At 43.4% G+C, this 19,640-nt stretch overlaps 1 long non-coding RNA gene across 1 annotated transcript in view; it reads left to right on the top strand.

The window, feature by feature from the left end:
* Positions 1 to 1,436: 1,436 nt before the first annotated feature.
* Positions 1,437 to 19,640, top strand: part of LOC122172848 (uncharacterized) — a 106,889-nt gene continuing 88,685 nt past the window's right edge. The window contains exon 1 of the long non-coding RNA XR_006173404.2: positions 1,437 to 1,547. This is a non-coding gene — a long non-coding RNA (uncharacterized LOC122172848). The remainder of the gene's footprint in view (positions 1,548 to 19,640) is intronic.

Genomic DNA, 19,640 nt, shown 5'->3' with positions numbered 1-19,640 from the left:
TTCGCTTCTTCTGTGATTTTGCACCATGTCCATCACACAGCTGAGGGTGGAGGAGGGAGAGGGACTTCAGATACAAAAAACAAGATCCCAGTAAAAACGTATCACAGTAGTGCTGTAGCAACTCCCCCACCATTCAGACTCAAATGGTTTTGACTTGATTTGACTGGCTAGTCTCCATGCTGTTTCAAATGTGGTCTGGCCCCATCCCCACAAACCACCCTCTTCAGGAAACACAGATCATGGCCCAGTGTGGATGGATTCTGTTGATTAGTGGTTGCAGGCTAGGAAGGAGTAAATCAGTTCATCCAGCATAAGAAATAGCCTGAATTTCAGCCCAATCAGAACCACTCTTAAACCTTTGTAAGAGTTGTTTAACTCGTGGGGGGTTTGCTATACAGCATTTTTAGCTGCTAATGCTGGCGCACTCAGATGAGGCGTATAGTCAAAATATGCACAAGTTGCATGCCCTAGTGAGCAATGCATGCAATACTTCTGCAATACAGGAAGCTCAGCATGCACACAGTTTGTATTTGGAGATAACGGATGTCTTGGAGGGGGGACTACGGAGCCTTGAATGTACTGGGGGAGGGAAGTGCCAAAAGCCTCTTGATGTGGTGTGGAAGCACTGCTGAGGGCTTGTCAGACTGGGAGCCATTAGTTTCAGGGTATTCATTATGAGGCATAGAATGATGGGGGTGGGGAGTTATGGGATTGACAAAAAGGGAGAGCAGTAGGATGGCGAGGAACTGCTAGGAGAGTTAAAGTGCCATGGGTTGCAAGAAGCTTTTTGGTGAGACTCTGGGAATGTCACCAGAAGCCAAAGAAAGACTATTGGGTAACTGTGGTGGGTTTTAGGAACCTGTGAGAAGGGGCACAATCATGCAGAAGGCGGGGAAAGACACTTCAGAAGGTTCAGATAAGTTATGATGAGTTTTCTCTGTCCCTGTGTGATTCTCCTGCCGTTGTGAACAGCAGAACACTCAAGCTAGGGTCTCTTTAGTAAAATTCTGCAGAAACCATGGGGCCAGGTTGTTCAATCCCATGTAAAAACTTGTGGAGGCAGCAAAGCCAGGGAGAGGAATGTGTCGGCGCTCCCTGAATGGAGTTCTTTCCAGGTTGTTCTGTTGGGGACTCATTTTGACCTTTAAATGGAATCAAGGTCAGACCCCAAAGCCAGTAGAGCTAATAGGAATTGCTGGAGGCTCAGGCCTATATCTCAAGGCTCCCTGTCGCCTTGTAAGCACAGTGGAGCCATACTGGTATGGCTTCCCTGCTGGCTACCATCCCTTGAGCCAGTCCTTCAAGGCATGGAGTGGGCTGTGCTCGAAAGTGCATACTAGCCTGGGCTGTATTACTTTCTAAGAGGATTCCCTATTGGGCTAGAGTATGTTATGGGTCTTCCCTGCCCTGTCTGGGGCCCCAGCTCATTCCTCTCCCCATTAGCAACTCCTGGACGCTGCAGAGAGCTCTCCACAGGGTCTGGTGGGAATATTTCTATGGAGGTGGCTGATCCCCTTTCCACATAGAAGGGAGTCAATGTACAAAAGGTGGGTTTGTTGCATGCACATTTCCTCACAGGGCAATCTAGCCCAATGTGGTTAAGAGGGGCCATGAAGAGAGTCACTGGGCAATTGGTTTACACTGGCTATAATACAGGAATAAATGCAAGAGAAAAGCGAGTAATAGAGATAACAGATGGGAAAATTGTGAAGGAGTCGGGGAGGGAGGGAAGGGAAGGGAAAGCATTGGAAGAATGCGGAGGCCAGTATTGGGAGAGATCAGCTGCACTACAGCGCAGTTCATGACGAGTCAGATTATCTTCATGTGATTCTTTGCTCCTTTCTCTGACTGTAGAACACTTTTAAGGGCTTACACAGCATTTAGTTAATGGACCAGGCTTAATCAGTGGTGTGATAACATTTAACTTTCTGCACTTGAATTAGAAAGCAAGGATTGAGCTTTCCTGAACTGCAAATGAAATGGAAGTTATTGAATGGAGAGAGAGAGAGAGAGAGAGATGGGTCTGGATTTCTTTTCGGATGAGCCTCCAGGGCTCTTTGCCAGGGTTATATAGGTCACAAAATCAGTACAAAATGTTATACCTTGGTGGCCTTTGTAAACCCAAAAGCACTTAATTTTTTAAAATTTGATTTTGCTTCTAGACCAGTCTGAAAGAGCAGATATTTTCTGAAGTTCTTCTTTCTTGCTTTCAAAATCATTTCCCTTGTTTTAAAGTTTTCATTTACTTTGATTACATTTTCTCTAGGCTTCTGAACAGGGCTGTGTTTTCTCTCACCTGAGTTACTGTCTAGTTTCCAGCCCACAGTTTCAGTCATTACCTGGAGAAAGCTCCCATTGACCTCAGCAGGCATTTTGTTTGCAAGGACTGGGAACCTTCTCAGTGCATGTGAATGAATAAATTAGACAAAAATACAACGAGGTTTAGGAATGGGTGAACTGGTTCAGATTTTATAGACATCCATCTAGTTGATTGAAAATGGAGCTGACAGAGACCTGGGCCCTATTATTGACATTAGAAAACTTGTATTATTGACTAGTCCCAAAATGTCCATTAATTTTTGATGTCCAAAACTTGACGCCAAATCACTGAGGGACCCAATAGTAGCAAATAGCTGAACATTTAGGCCTTTAATTTTCCTATTTTATAGATGGAGGTAACTAAGGCACAGAAAAGTTATGTACCTTCATAAAGCACTTTGAGATCTTTGAAAGAAAATGCTCTATAATGTGCAAAGAATCATTATTGAAATAAGGAGTGACCTGAACCTTTGCCCAAAATTCAGAGAGAATATTTCTGGATTCACAGTGTTTAACAGCTCTTAGCTCAGCGAACGGGAGTTGACTGCTGTCTTAAAGGAACAGCACCTCAGCAGTATAACACAAAAGGATAGTATGAAACATCTAACACAATACTACTGGCTTCAATATCTCGGTGTGGGCTGATGGAGTCTTATAATTTGGGGCTGAGCCATAAGATATTGGACTACACATTCTTTACAGCAGTGCAAAATATCAGTCAATCATTACGTTATGTTTTTCTGAACGTTTTTGTTATGATTTAATTTCCAATCCTTTTAAACTTTATTTATTATTACCCCCTACATTCACAGCAGTTGATATGACAACCTTAGTGGTTCTTTTCATCATTATGGTCACTTGTATTGTAAATGTTATCCAAATATGCATTCAGATATTATTTACCTCTTAGACCATTGGAGTGGTTACATTCTTTCAGTTCAATGTCTCCTGTGTATTGTTTCTAACTTGACTAACTCAGTAATGGAGATTGTTCAATAAACTCTGATCTCACGGTGCGTCCAACAATCCAGCACCAACATGGGAGGGCTGGGTTGGAGAAATCACTCTGACTGGGCCTCTGAATCAGATTCAACGTCCATCATACCCTGAACATCAGCTGTACTCTCCTCAGGGTCAGGGTGGCGGTCCCCTGGTTAGGAGTTCTCTCCAAAGCGTCAGGAGTCACTCCTGCAGTGTACTGCTTAGAGCAATCCTGCTCCTCCCCTGGCCCTGCTGTCTGCAGCTTCCTCCCTTTCAAAGGCCGCCTCCCTATCACACAAGATATACAGGGCTGGAGGGGCAGGGCTAGCCCTACTACCAGGGCCTCTCTGGCACCTTGCTTGTCCATGTGGGATTTATACACCCCATCACAGCCCCCCACCTGATGGGGTTGCCAGCATGCTGTGGTACACCAGATCCTTTCAGATGTGTGGTGGCACCATGTAAACCGGGGTAGTCAGTTATTTTTGTCCAGGTCCAAATTTCTTAGTCAAGCTGTAGTCATGGTCCAGACTCCAGAGAAGAAAATTTAAAAATAATAGTGATGATAGTAAGTAAATAAAAAGATTTTGGGGTCTGTTCAAAAGCATCTGGCAGTCCGGATTTGGCCCATGGTCCACCTGTTGACTACCCCTGATGTATACTGTGACTCAGACAAGCAATACAGGTGCTTCAGCCACTGGGTCCTGCAGTGCTAGGTGGGTTTCCATTAACACTCACATGTACAGCTCCAAACAGATTATTTACTAGGGCTGGCAAAAAGGGAAGGCTGAGAACACTGTAGGCACAATAACTGGAACAGCTGCAACAAAAGATCAACACAACAGTTCCTAACTGAGCTCAGAGAGACTGTCCGAGGGAATTGTACCAGGGTATCGTGACCCATTTAATTCCTGAGGCCTAGCACCTGGGGTAGCCCTCTAGTCCACCTTTCTGTGAAAACAGCAGTTAAGCGCTGGTCCATTAGTTGTTCAGTCCCATAGCCTGTGTGTCACTAAGGCCTGATTATTTATCTGATAGACCCTTAAAACAGTTACATTCTTCCATGTGAATACGCTCTGATACAACTTGTGATATTAGATTTACTCAGCAGAACATTAAAAGCTATTTAAAGGGAAATCTGGAGTCCCAACTCGCCAATGGAACCCAGAGGGTGTTACTCAAAATATTTGGCTTTCTAACATACTCGCTATAGGTTTGAGATGTTTTGTGCGTGCAAATGCACGCAAGGAAGGCACACAGAGAGAACTGAGCAGCTCTGAATGTCAAGCCCATTCTGAGCAGCTACAGCTCCCAGTGTGGATGCTAAATAACTCTAAAGATAAAGCTCTACAGGCAAAGATTATACTTGAACATAGTCTAGCAATTTATATAAAGTAAAACAATTCAATGAATATTCATAAGCACTATTAATAGGCACACGAGCTTTGTAAGTCACCTCTGACAGAGCCCACCTGTACTGTAGCATATGTATGTGTCTTACCACTCAGCAAACTGCAGGGCTTATATGCAGTGAGTATAGCCTCAGGGCATAAAAATGTGCATGTGTATATACCATATCTACTAAGTATCAGCCATTTGATAACACCAGGATTGCCAGCTCTTGTGATTTTATTGTAACTCCAGTGATTTGGGGGTGTTTTTTCACCTGTGTCAAGAAAACACGATGAAAGGTTGCCAACTCACACACATTTCCCTTATGCAAAATGACCACTATCTGGTCTCACTGTCAATGGGACTGATGCCTGCAAGATGGCCCCCATTACCCCACAGTCTACCTCCATGTGGGAGTGAGCCTGCCCTTAGAAAATTTGGTTCCCACCGCTCACTGTTTTCAAAGAGACTGAAGCCATGCCCACAGGCAAAATGGCTGCCACTCCATGGTTCAGGGGGTTAGACAGGGCACGCGATGTGATGAGCAACAGAGACACTGAACAGTGGATGGGATGAATGGAGTGCAGGGCACTGGGGGAACAGGAGGCAGCTGTAGGGGCTACACAGAAATACAGAAGGAAGGCTGAGGATAGGGTTGCCAACACTGTACCATCAAGGCTGCATGGATGAAGCAGGGTTTCCCTGGCAGTTCATCCTCCTGGCCCCTACTTGCTGCTATAATAGTGGATGTTAAGTAGGTAATTTATCAGCTGTCTCTCCTCAGCTTCCCACTGCCCACTTCAGGGGCCAAGCATACTGAGCTGGCATTAAAGTCCAAAAGTATCTTTGCAGGAGGTGGTTGGTACGTTTCAAGATTGAGTTCTTTGAATTTATCTTTTTTTTTTTTTAAATTTAGGGAGTTAATATCCTGCAGAAGTTTCCTGGATTTATCGGGCATAGTTTTCTTTGAACCCTCGGAGTTGCATAGCACTCATCCACGTTGACTAAAAGAAAAAAAACCACACACATGCATGCACACACATCTGGAGCCAGATCTGCTGGCCAATGTACAATTTACATCCCTTTTAAGGAAAGGGAATGCTGGCAAGTTTCATGATGCGTGGAAGCTGGTTTCATTTTTCTATTTTTGCATAGGAGGGGGGTGCAGGGAGGGAGGGAAGGAGGAAGGGAGGGACAGACTGTGTGGAATGAATCACTCAGCTACAAGGCAAAGGCATTAGCACCGTTCTGTGAAGAAAACTTTCAGCTCACACCCTATCTCATGCAAGTTATGGGTTGACTTGCTTTTATAGGTGGATTCTCTTATGGACAATGTGAACTGATTCTTTCTGTGATTTATCACCACTGAAAGAATGCTTTTGGTTCCTCAATAGACAGCCATCAGCTTTTAGCTCCTCCCATCCCACTTCTTTTGGTGGTGTCCCAATTAGCTTTGACAGGCCATAGTTCTGGCCTTACCAGTCAAGCTCTTCATGCCAAAAAAATGCAATAAGAGTTGAATTATGATACGCTTCTTTTTATATTTAAAGTGGAAGTTACATGAACATGAAAACTTTCAGTTAGCTGATGACTTTGAAATTATGTAAAAGGGATCTGGAAGGCTATTAGACTATTATTTTGAAAAATAAATACCTACTTTTTATTCTCCGTATTGTAAGAACCTGATGAGATCCTACAAACTGCTTGATTGAGGCTTGAGTTTGACCGCAAACTGCCTCCACAAATGAGCCTGATCCCACAAAAATGGGACTGACCTTTATTTACATATTAAATTGGTCTCAATTAATTATTTCATGAATTCCATACATTCATCTTTAAAAATGAGATGAACAATTATTTCTGGCCTCTTAAAATACACACTTAGTTTGTGAAACACTCACTTAGACTTATTCATTTGAAAAAGAGACACCCCTCCCCTCCTCCCATGTTCAAAACCGGTGTATTTTATTTTTAACTCTTTTTCATCTAGACTTTTTTGGTAAATCAACCTTTCCATATTACAGGGTGTATCCCAATTCAGAAGAATCTGTAGCCAGTTGTTTTTAAGCAACTTTCCAAAGGACTGCACTGCTCAGTTACTGCGACTGAGAATGCCACGTCGATCTTTAGTTTTAAAGGCTGAGAAAGACATTCTGGTTGCTTTTGCAGTTCTTGATGTGGTTCTGGGTGGTAACTTCTGTTTGCCAATATTATTTTTTTTCCCCTGCTGTAAAGACATCCATAATTGTGCTTGGCTATATCTACAGTAGATCTTTCTAAAATGGAAAACTGAATCACAGGGACCATCTAGTGTTCTTAATGGTGCATTCTTCGCAACAATTACTATTATCTGGATAATAAAGATGTGAATGCACAGTAGCCTGCTGGTTAAATCATCTCTACTTTTAAGTTCATGTTTTTCCCCTTTGAGCTTAACAATAAAACAATATAGCTTTTAAAAGAAAAAGAAGAAGAAAAATATCAATACTGCTAAACATGAATCTATGGATACTCTAGGTCGCTGGGATAAGGTTTCAAGGATTTTAGTCCATAAAGCAAAAAAAAAAAAAAAAAAGTTATATAGACTGGGATTTGTTAGGTGCCCCAAAACTCCCCCAAACTTAAGGCTAGGATTTCAATGTATTTACAAGGAATCCATTGCTACCCATGTACATATTTTTGTAAACTAAAGTAGGAATGATGCCCAGTGTGGAGGGGTAACAATTGAAGCATTTGAGCAAACTTCAAAGTTTGTATTTTAGATAAGCATCTAAACTGTGGAATGCTTATCCAAACTTTATCTGAAGTATCTGTGGGCCTGGTTTTCAATATCCAGGTACGGCTGCATTTTCATGCACAGACACGTGCCTCCTTTGTACACACACACACACACACACACACATTTGTGTCCATTCACAAGTCCATGACTAACACACACACAAACCTAAACAAGACACTCATCTAGCCACGTCTGCGCAAACTGGGGATTTGCTTGCACTCACCAGGTTGCACATGTGCAAAGTAGTTGTGCATCTGGTAATGTCAGGATCCTGACAAGCATAATCAGGACCAATGGTCAAAGCAGGGTCAAAGTGGAGTCAGAGTTAGTGGAGGAGTTCACAGTCAAGTTCCAGGCCGGGGCTGGTGCCAACGATCAGCATCTGAGTCAGGCTTCGGGTCCAAGTCAGCAGGGTCCAAATCAAACTGAGGTTGAAGCCAGGAGTTCAAAAGCAGGAGTGGCCATGGCAGCTACAGAAGATCCACACTGTTGCCTGGACACTTCCTTGAACACCCTTTGGGTTTATATAGGACAGGGAGCCAATCAGGAACCATGAGGCTACTGCCTGTTGGACCACGGGAATTCCCACCTCAAGGGGTCCATGTCCACAGTGGGTCGTGGATATTGGAGGCCAATCAGGCTACCGCTGCTGCTGCATGGCAGCATGGCAGCATGGATGTGTTTGCTGCCTAGCAGCTGTGCAGGCCTGGGTTTGAGACCTACTGGGCCTTACATTCCTGCCCAGGTTTGTTTGGATGGGCCCTGTGGCCTGGAAGGGGTCTCAGAAGGTGTTAGGGGCTGAGGGTTTCAAGCATGGGGTCTTAGTGTGTGTGCATGTCTTACAGGAATCAACATATGAGTGGATCATTGTGTGCATGTGGGGACCGGAGCAGGCAGCCAAACGGACAGTCTTGAGGTAACCCAGATTGCCTGTTAAAGTTGTGACAGAGCCATAGTACCTCACACTGAGGAGGTCCCAGTGGAATGGCTAAGCGGCCCTTGATGTGGAGCAAGCCAACCTGGACCTGGTGTTGCCCCTGGCTTGTTGCCTCAAGTTCCTTGGAAGGAGGTTCATTTCCTGCAGCTGAGCAGATCAGTGACATGAGGTCTTGGGGAATTGTGACATCCAGGAAGTTTTGACTGGCAAGATATTCCCCTTTTGGGACAAGGTATCAGCAGTCTTTTTCTGGGCTCCTGGGAGATACCTGATGGTGAAATGGAAGCATGTGAAGAACAGGTCCCTGTGAAGCTGTTCAATGTCTTGGCTTGGCAGAAGTATTTTAAGTTTTTATAATCTATGTAGGTATGTAGTGGTACTGAGCACCCTCCATATAGTGGTACCATTCTTCAAAAACCACTTTGATGGCTAGAAGTAATCTGTAAGGCTAGGTAATTTCATAATTCTGTTGCAGTGGAATGATCTTTGTGAGGTGCAAGGGAAGAGGTGCTTTTGGGGACCACATCTTTGAAAGAGTATGGCCCCAATTATCATACTGGAGGTATTGGTCTCAACAGTAAAGGGTCATGCGCGGTTGAGATGGGCCACGATTAGGGAGGGCACTGGTAGAGTAACCTTGAGACAGCTGAATGCTTGTTGTGCTTCTGGAGACCGGGTGAAGATGGTATTTTGGTCACGAACAATGGTCAGTGGGACGACGTGGCCTGAAAACCCGGAGATGAAGTGCCTATAAAAGTTAATGAACCCCAGGAACAGTTGTAGCTCTTTGATGTTTTGGTGAGTGTCGAGGGGGGTGCCCAGGTCTGTACTGCCTTCACCATCTTGTGGGCCATTCGGAAGCCCTCAGGGGACAGGATGTAGCCCAGCAGCTTCAAGGAGTGCTGGTCAAAGCTGCATTTTTCCACCTTTGATACAGGCCGTGTTGGTGGAGCTGTTCCAGGACTGACCAGATGTTCTGGGTGTGTTGCTCAGGATCCTTGGAGAAAATTAGGATATTATCAGGATAGACTATGATTACTGGTCTAGGATGTCATAGAAGACATGGTTCACAAAGTGCTGGCACATTGCAAGGGTGTTCATGAGACCAAATGGCATTATCAGCTATTCATAGTGGTTGTACCAGGTTCAAAGAGCTGTCCCTGGCCTGGATCCAAACCAGGTTGTAGGCACCCCCCAGGCTGAGTTTCGTGAATGCCTTGGCCGAGTAGTTCTGTGGTCCAGTAGTTCTAGGAATGAGATGAAGAAGGTACCGATTCCTGATGGTAACCTGACTGAGGGCCTGGTAATCCTCGCATAAATGCAGCGTTCCATCTTTCTTTTTAATGAAGAGAACCGGGATCCCAGTGGGAGAGGTAGATGACTGGATGAAACCCTAGTTCAGATGCTCCTGGAGACAGGAATGCAGGGTAGTTCAGGCTCCTACATAGCTTATATCTGGCCAAAGGGCAGCTTGGCCCCTGGTTGCAGCTTGATCAGGCAGTCATAATCCCAGTGTCATGGCAGAATATCAATGTTCTTCTCAAAGAATTTACCATAGTTGCTGTAGTTGGAGGGCCGTGCTGTGATCAACTCTGGTGGTGGTCCCACCTGACTCACAGCTAGGGCTCAAGTCAGGTTTCAGGGTCCGGGTAAGGAGGTGAGGACAAAAATCAAGGCAAGGTTGAATCCAGAAGTTCAAGAGCAGAGTGTAGGAATGGCCATGGCAGCTACAGAAGATGCCCATTGTTACCTAACACTTACTGGAATACCACTGGGGTTTATATAGGGTGGGGAGCCAATAAGAAACCATGAGGCTACTGCCTATTGGATCTGTTGAGGTGGGGCTACATATGGCCTGTGTTTGCGTTGGACCATGGTGTGCGAGTTGGCTATTGCTACTGCTGGGCGGTGTTTGCTACCTAGCAGCTCCCCAGGGCTGGGTGAGAGACCTGCTGGGCCTTACAGTACATGTATGTCTACTACAGTACTGAACATCAGGCTGTTGACTCTGCAAAACTGGACTGGTTTTCCAAGGAGATTTCCTGTCTGAGAACAGGTTTTCCAAGGAGATTTCCAGCACTTATGTTTCTGGTCCCAGCAAGAAATACTGCAAAAACAGCTTCTCTTACCATGTATCAGCACTTCTTCAGCTAATCCTGCCCAGAACCTAGAAGGCTAAGATGCACATAAAAGTTCTGTGAATATTTCAGAACCTTAGAAAGATTTTGTTGTAATTCACATCCAAAAACGAGCAAAGATTCTTGGGGGAAGGTTTGGGGAGAGGCCCCTTGACTGTGTGCAGAAGAGAAAACCCCTCCTCCTGAAACAATAATAAGGGAGGAACTCTGTAAAGGACCTTTCACACCATATCTCCTGCAGGTTTTACTATCGTAGGCAGTCGGCAGGCCCAGTGTAATTAGTTTGCTAGAGTATTTGGCTGAGGGCTTATAATTTCAAAGGAATATTCAAAGTGTTTTTTTTTAAGGTATATGATACATGAACTTTTCTGAACTTTCACCATGCAAGTACATGCTCATCAATTGAAAAAAAAAAGTCTTAATTAAGATCAATGACTAGGCTTGAGTCCAAGGGAAAATGTTTGCGTTCTAAGCTCATTGTTCTGACAGGGAGTACCACGTTAAACTAAAGTAGCCGCACTAAAATATGAAGTCATTTTATACAATAGTGTCTGACTGTATACACTAAAAATGAATCCACCTTATGTAGTATTTTTTATTGTAGCGCAAAATGGGACCAAACCCTGTAGTCCTTACTTGAGGTCAAACTCTGCAATGAACTATGCCACTGTAAACTCAGAGATCTGGACCCAGATCCTTTGTTCCAGCCAAGCTCTGCACAGTACGGCACTAGGGGAGAGGAAATCAAACGTAGCTTTCGGCCACCTTACACTACTCTGATTCTTGGAGAGCCAGCCCAGCAATTGTCATGAGTGAGCGCAGCTTCAGGGCTGCTCCAGTTTATACTTGGCTATCTATGAGGCTAAGGGGCTATTTCAGCAGCTGGAAGATTACTGGGGCACACAAAACCCTCACTATACCACCTACACAAGGGTGGCATAGGAGTCGCTACTCTGGCCTCCTGCCAGTGAATTCCCCTTAACCCAATTTTTAGGCTGCTTTACCCTTCTGGAGAAAATATATTATGGCCAGTGTATGCCAACATCTATTTTTATTTTAAGGAAAACTATACTCAGAGCACTCAGTCAGAGCCCAGACCTTGGAACTGTCCCCAGTGTTGTGTCAAAGACTTGAAGCCTGTTGTGGTCATGGAGAGGGAGGCCATTGGGCCAGTTAAAGGGTGCAGGTGGCTTTTTTGTGGGGAGGAAATGAGGGAACTCAGAGGGTCTGCTGGGTAACCAGAGAATGGGTGAAGGATCTGGTGTGTTAGGAAGAGGAAGGAAGGGCTAGCGAGAATGATGTAAAATAAAACTCCTCCTGCTGATTTTTAATGTTGCTGCAATCCCTGCCTCTCAGCATTTAAACTCCACCCCCTTACATCAATGTACTCATGCTCTGTGACTGATGTCTTACACTGTCATTTACATCGCCTCTAAATCTGGCTCTTAGTGATTGTCACTGCAGGTCAAGCTGAGGCACTTTAGAGGAGAACATGGATAAAGAGAGAACTTCACTCTCTAGAACTGCCAATCAAACACCTTTCACAAGCACCAAATACACTAAAAATAATTTAAAACTGGATGTGGTGACAGCTAATTATTAAAAAGCAGGGCCAGCACCTGTCCTTTCTATCTAGTAAGTGCAAATAAGGCTTTCTATGGCATTGCATCCTCCCCCCGCTCTGTTTTTAAATAGATGTTCTTGGGGAATATATGCCTTTCTCCAGTTAGTCCACATCATTCTTAAAGCGTAGCACCCAGAACTGGACACATGACTCCAGCCGAGGCCTCACCAGTGCTGAGTAGAGTGGGACAATTAACTCTTGGGTCTTAGGCTACATCTGCACTATGAACTCGGGTGTGATTTTCCTGTTCATGTACACATCCTTGCACCAGCCCTCATAGAGCTAGCACAGATACATAGCTGTGGTAGCCCAGATAGCAGCTGAGAGGCATGGCTTAGCCATGCTGGGTACATACCCACAGGTTTCAGGCGGGTTTGTACTTGGCCCAGGTAAGCCACGCCTATGCTGCCACTATCTGTGCTACTGCAACTACACTGCTATTTGTACTCAGACTAGCTCCACGAGTGAGTGCAAATTGTGTACACAAGCCAGGGAGCCATACCCCTAGCTCCCAGTGCAGACATAGCCTGACCTGCAAAACTCATGTTAACACACCCAGAAAGATAATAGGCTTTTTTATACTATTGACTCATATTCAGTTTGTGATCCACTATAATTCCCACGATACAGCAACATAAGGGCAACTAAGTTGCACGGGAGTCTGAGCTTGTCTTTGATTCTTGGGAACACAAAGGTGATGAAAAGTCACCTTTGACTCTCCCCTCTAGTTCTGCACTGAGCACAGCTCCACTGGAGAGAATCCAGCTCATATTTGTGTATATAGAGAGAGTATTCTCCCCCCCCCACACACACACACTTTTAGTGACCTTAATTCTAGTACTGTTGTATCACGGCAAAGTGATATTATCTAGTTTGTGTAGTTATCTTAGGTACCACATGGTGTCTATAGTGTCAAAGAAAAGAAATCATATAAAAATTAAACTTGACACTTCTAACAGAGGGATTTTTGCAGAAACCCAACCACATTTGTTTGGAGTTGAAAGAAGGAAGATAAACAGATGTATATCACAAGCAATAAATATTTTTTTACTGCTTACCATTAATTAAATGCATCAAATGGACATTTTAAATCAAAGAATCATGGCTAAGAAGGAACTTCTAGCGTGTCATCTTCTACACTGTTCCCTACATCATGGCAGCACTGATTTCACTATCCCCAAAGCAGCTGAAGAAATGATATCGGCATCCTAAAAGGATAACACAAACAGAATAGCTTCAACAATTATCAGTACCAAAAAACCAGAAGAATCCTAGTTAAAAACTAGGACAACACTGAGAATTCTTACAGGATTAAATCCTCCAGTCCTTACTCAAGTGAAATTCCCAATAACACCAATAAGAATTTTGCCTGTACTGCAAGATTTATCATGCAGTGGTTAACATACATGGGTCAATAACTTGTCTTATAATTTCTGTTTTACAGTAAATCAGGCTGGGTCTACACTACCCGCCTGAATTGGCGGATAGAAATCGCCCTCTCGGGGATTGATTTATCGCGTCCCGTTGGGACGCGACAATCGATCCCCGAATCGACGCTCTTACTCCACCAGCAGAGGTGGGAGTAAGCGCCATCAATGGGAAGCCGCAGAGGTCGATTTTGCCGCCGTCCCTATAGCGGGGTAAGTCGGCTGCGATACGTCGAATTCAGCTACGCTATTCGCGTAGCTGAATTTGCGTATCTTAAATCGACCCCCCCCCCCCTAGTGTAGATGTAGCCTCAGTCAGAGGCTCCATCACATTTTACAATAGGAGGCATCTCCTCAGATGGGTCTTTCCCCATTCCCTTATTTTGTTATTAGTTTCCTCCAGGTACTGGCACCAGTCAAACTAGTGAGACAGCAGTGGTGAGCCAGGATTCAGCTAGGAGACCCTGAATTGTAATGTAATAGTGCGGTGGTCTACATTGTTCCTCAGAGACTAAGCACATCAGCAGCATTAACCAGGTGCTCATATAATCATATCATAAAACTGTATCTCAGTTTAAGAGCGCAAATCAAATTAAACACAGAGATTAGCTCTGGGGTGAAACACTGCAACTATTTAGCAGCACACAGCAGTACGATACAGCAATGTAGGAACAGGAATGGAATATTTTAGCCACTTTATTCTATGAAACAATGCTAATTTGGGGACCTGAGATCATCAGTTCATTCACCAAAGGGGCTTCCTTTCCTACAGCAGGCTGCTGCAGAGCTTCTGAGCCGTCACCTTTACCTGACCTTAAATATTCAGCAGACAATCTAGTGTCATACGGAGTAGCTCAGCAGAGAGTCTTGGAGGACTGGTGTTTTGCTTATCCTTCTTAAATAAAGTTTGATTGCTGATTAAAAACATCTTTAATCATTAATTAGGATACAGAAAATGGGACAATTCTAAGCACGCTCCTTCTTTGTTTTAATAATAACTAGTTGCCATGTCCCAGATTTTTAATGGTATTCAGGTGTTGCTGAGCAGAATAATGCCTAAATACCTTAAAAAATCTGGGCCCGTATGCTTTGCACTCTAATATTCCCAAATGATGTAATTTAGGAATATTTGGAAAGATCAGTACAAGCTTTTTTCTCTTCCTTAATATTTCCTGGGGTTGGAGGAAGGATGGTCTTTTGGTGAAGGCAGAGGTTTTCAAACTGTGGGGTGCACCCCCTTAGGAAGGCGTGGCGGAACATTTGAGGGGGGCAAGCGGCGATGCCAGATGGCTCGGACCAGCCCTGTGTGATGGGGCTCAGGGAGGGACAACCACCTTCACCCTGACTCCCCTCAGCGGGCCACCCAGCCTGTGGGTCAGTGTCAACATCTGTTGCAGCTGCGCCAAATTTCACTCCCGGCAGTGTCCACTCCCAGTGCTGGTTCCGCCCCCAAAGACCATCACACACGCCTTCCGCCACCCTGAAAATCCAAGGGGGAGGGGCAGGTATTGTTTCCATTTTTGTCTGGGCTGGGGAGGGGGTGCAACCAAAAACTGTAACTCAAATGGGGGGGCTCATCTCAAAAAGTTTGAAAACTGCTGGGTTAAGGCACTGCACAAGGAATCGAGTTCTGGGTTGGAATTCCTGCAATGCCACAGACTTTGTATGTGACCTTGGACAAGCCGCTTATCTCTGCCTCAGCTCCCCCCCTGTGAAATGATAATAATACTTTCCTACCTGATGTGAGGATAAAACATTACAATGGTTTTGAGGTATTCGGATTCTATTGTGATGAGGGCTGTACAATTATTTATTTGGTTATTAAACTAGATTTTGTGTCTGAAAGCCCTACCACCTCAAGGTAACAGACACACTTTTTGAGCAATGCGAATTTCTAGATTTCTCTGTAGAATAACTATAGGAAATCTGCAAACCCCTCAAATGGAACAACTAGTGAAATGCAAACTTTTGCTACATCTATTCCAGAGGCATGATGGGATAAATTCTGTCCACTGTTGCATCAATTGGTTAATAAGGCAAAATAGGTCAGTACTTGGCCCACTGTGTTTAACAAGAAAGTACTATGTTCAAATATTATTTAAAAGGAATATTGAAAGATATTTAGAACTTCTTTGGCCCACATTTTTTAGGAGAATATTTAATTGGAAATATATATACTATGGAAGGAGGAAACCTGCATTCAAAGTGTCTTGGGACTTGGGATCAAAGATTACAATATAAATAAATTAATAATAGTATTCTTAAGAGTCATGGCTGAGAGTAGTTGTGGGAACGAAAGGCCAAATTCAGCCCTGGTGAAAGCAGGAGCAACTACATTGACTTTGGTGGAGTGCCACCTATTTGTAGAAGGGTGGAATTTAGCTTGAATAAACTGCAGCCTATTCTTACAGGAACCCTTCAAACCTAGGCATGACTCTTGTGCCAATATTTTGCCTTTGGGGAGTAGACTATGGTTGGAGTTCTACTGAGAGAATTTGTTACAGTAGCAGTTCTAGCAACCAACTACTGTGCTGAAAGTGGAAATGGGCTCTAGTCTCAAAATTCAGATGCAGCTTTTCAATACTATAAACCTTGGCATGGCTGAGCTGGAGTTTTGCTTCAGCCCATTATAAGAAATTGGTGCCATTACAAAATCTGGATCTGGGTCACAGTTTGGATTTTAACCCTTCAGAGTTCATGTGTGTTTGAATCCAGGGTTTTCTCTCTATGAAAGGGTTACTTTTACACTCTGACCAGGACATGGGAAGCTCCCACCCCATCTAGCACTTAAAAATACCAGTTAGCTACTAATTAGCATAGCCAAATCCAAAGGGAATTGCTCTTTTCCTACCACAAAACATATATCATGACCACTTAAAGGACAAGGTCTTTTGAATGAGCAGTTTGACCACCATTTATTAGAGAACTGCAAACAGCCTTAGATGCACGAGCAATTAACAGACAAGCCAAAAAAAAAAAAAGAGAGAAAGGAAACTGGCCTTGAACCTCTAGCACTTACTCATGTGGGTAGGATCATTGTCTTTAGTAGGACTAATCATATGGTAAAGGTTGCAGGTTCAAGCCTACAGATTGGTTTAAGGGTTGTTAGAGCTGCATAAGTTGATAATAGCAAAATAATTACTTTTGTAGTGTAAACGGTAGAAGAGCAATTTTTCCATTGAATTAAACCAAAGAGAGTGAATTTTCTTCCTCCTTGCACTGCTCAGTCTTCAGGGGCTCCCCTCCAATAACTGGAGCACAAAGTTTCAAGGAAATCACTTGGCAAACATGAATTATTTATACAGCCACCCACACATCAAATCTGCCGTTGAATGCTCAATTTTAGAGAGGTACGAATTTATTAGTGCAGACAATTATAATAAGAAAAGAAATCATTGTGAATTCAATGCTCAACTAAAGAATTTTAGTTAAAAATTCAGGCAATTCAGTTGCTTTGTTATTTTCCATTTGTCTTTGCACATCCAATTTTGTCTTATTTATGTATTTTTAAATTTTAAAAAAGACGACCCTGCTTCCAGCACTAGTGCAGGGAATGGGAGTGAGAGTAAACCAGTGATTGTAGAAGTACACAGAGAGAGAGGCTGTGTCTCTGGTAGCTAAGGTGTTTAGATACATAGGACTACCCCCAAAAGCAGTCTTTGGAACACTGGAACTTAAACGTTCCAGTGTTCCAAAGACTGTTTTTGCGGGTAGTCCTATGTATCTAGCAACACTTTGCAGCTAGCAACACTTAATACATTGGCATTCTGCATCTGCTGCAGCTTCCAGTTAGCCTTTGGGTGTATGCAGAGAGCATTGCAGTAATCTAATCTAGGGGTGACAGACATGAATAATGGTGGCAAGGGCCACATCACAATCTTTGGGCTAAACACATTTAAAAAAACACCATCAGCCAGCAAATACCTGGGACTCCAAGAACAACTGAGGGATCCAGAGTAATCCAAGATTGGGAGCCTCATTAACAAAGGATGGATAAACTGACTCATGGGCAGACCTCATCTCTGCCATACTTCCTTAATGCTTCTCCAAACCAACCATCACCTCCTCTCAGCTGCTAATTCCACTTCTTAGCAGGTCCAAAGTTTGTCAGGTGCTGGGGAAGCAAAGTACGGTCTGGATGCATACTGACTGCAGCACGGTCCAAACTTCCTCATCATTTTCTCAAAACGGCTTCACACATGCACTAGATAGGCATTAAAACTACATAGATCTCCACAAGGAAGCCTTCAGTGGTCAGGATGAGCAATTACCCCAAATTTCCCAGTATTACTTTCACTTCTGAACTGAGATGTTGGGGGGAAAAAACCAAACAAAGCATCGTAAGCTCTTTGGGGCAGATAATGTCTTTTTGTTATGTGTTTGTACAGTGCTAAAGACAGCATGGCCTTGGTCTATGTCTGGGCAACTGGAATACAAATAATAAATAGTAACAGTTAGAGCTGGACAGGAAACAGAATTTCAATTCCATGAAAAAAAAAATGTATAGAATTTTTTTCATCCTGAATTAGGATGAAAAAGAAAAACCTCAAAATTTTGCACAGAACTGAAATCACACAATATTTTGTTTCAGAAACATCCAGACGTTCCCACTGCAGAAACATTTTACTGTTTTGGATACAAATATGCTCCCCAGGGTCCCCAGCGGCTCGCCTGGGAGTCCTGGTTCTGTGACAGACCACCTTGCAGGCTGCCATGGAGTCTGGAAGCCTGGCCTATCATGGAGTGGGGGAGCTAGAGAGCTGGGAACAATATTCTAATGGAAAATTGAAAACTTCCATCAAAATCAAAATTTCCCCATGGAAAATTTCAGTTTTGCGGAAGATGAATTTTCTGCAAATCATTCTGATGGAAAATTCCCAACAACCAATGATGATAAATGACCAAATTCTCTGCTGCTGTAAATTGGCACAGCCGCACTGAGTAAAAACTTTAACCCAGAAGACTATTTTGAATCAAATAAATCCAATTCAAAGTTTGTAAACCTGGGTGCCTAAAATTAGGCATGTAAAGCCATATTTCAGTTGGCACCTAAATAAATTGTCTGTTTTTCAGAGAGTGATTCAGTGACTTCCATAGAAGCCGTGGGCATTGAGCACCTGTGAAATCAGCCACTTACTTAAGTACCTAACTTCAGGCATCTAAGTCTGAAAATTGTGGCCTGTGTTCAGTTTCACTAAGCACAAAATTACAAATATTTCTACATATTAATGTCGGCCCCTTTCTAGTGCTGTTGTAAAGCAAATGCTGCTGGTTTCACTTCATAGTTTTGCAGTTTTATAGTGTGTTATCTATATTCCTCCCAGTGTCAACAGCATTGTTCAGACATTAGAACTCTCTCAGGCTCAAATGACCTACTGTAAAACAACATCAGCAAATTCAATATATTTCCCATATACAAAGCCCAATCCCTTTCTATACATTTCTGCATTCCTCTAGTGCTGAATTAAATAAGTATTTTATCAGATACTAAATTTGAAAAGTGTAATGTCAGAGTTTATATGTTTTATCAGTCTCCCTTTCAAATATCTAGAGTAAAGGGAAGACAAATACACATGCTATGTTGGCATGTTGATTGGGACCAGTTTTATATTGGACCAGTGGAAGGACAGCACACTCTACTGGCAGGAGTTTTTCCACCGTTTAAGAGCAATGTGCTCTAAGGGAAGCTGCTACCAGAATTATTAATTGCAGGGTTTATTTAATGCTGCTGCTGCTATTCTTTAGAAAGAGTTTTACTCTAACATGCTATCTTACTCAAGCATATAAGCTGTGCCAGGATAACATCCCTAAGGTTTCACACTGCATACATACAGTTAAAATCTTGGTTCAGGTAGAGATGAGCAAAGGTCAGAGCCCCCCCCCCCCCTTTTTTTTCCCTTTTATCCCACAGGTTAAAAAAAAAGAAGACTGAAGAACAGTTTCTCGAGAACAGAAACAAGTTTTCATAGCAGAATGAATTTAGGACCAAGATGAGGAAAGATGTGCTGGAGAGAAGAAAAAATTCCTTCTTCGCACCCAGTGC

Source organism: Chrysemys picta, chromosome 2 (assembly GCF_011386835.1).
Source record: "Chrysemys picta bellii isolate R12L10 chromosome 2, ASM1138683v2, whole genome shotgun sequence".
NCBI classification, from domain to species: Eukaryota; Metazoa; Chordata; order Testudines; family Emydidae; genus Chrysemys; species Chrysemys picta.
The sequence above is the reverse complement of the archived record's forward strand: the minus strand, read 5'-3'. Positions and strand labels throughout refer to the sequence as shown.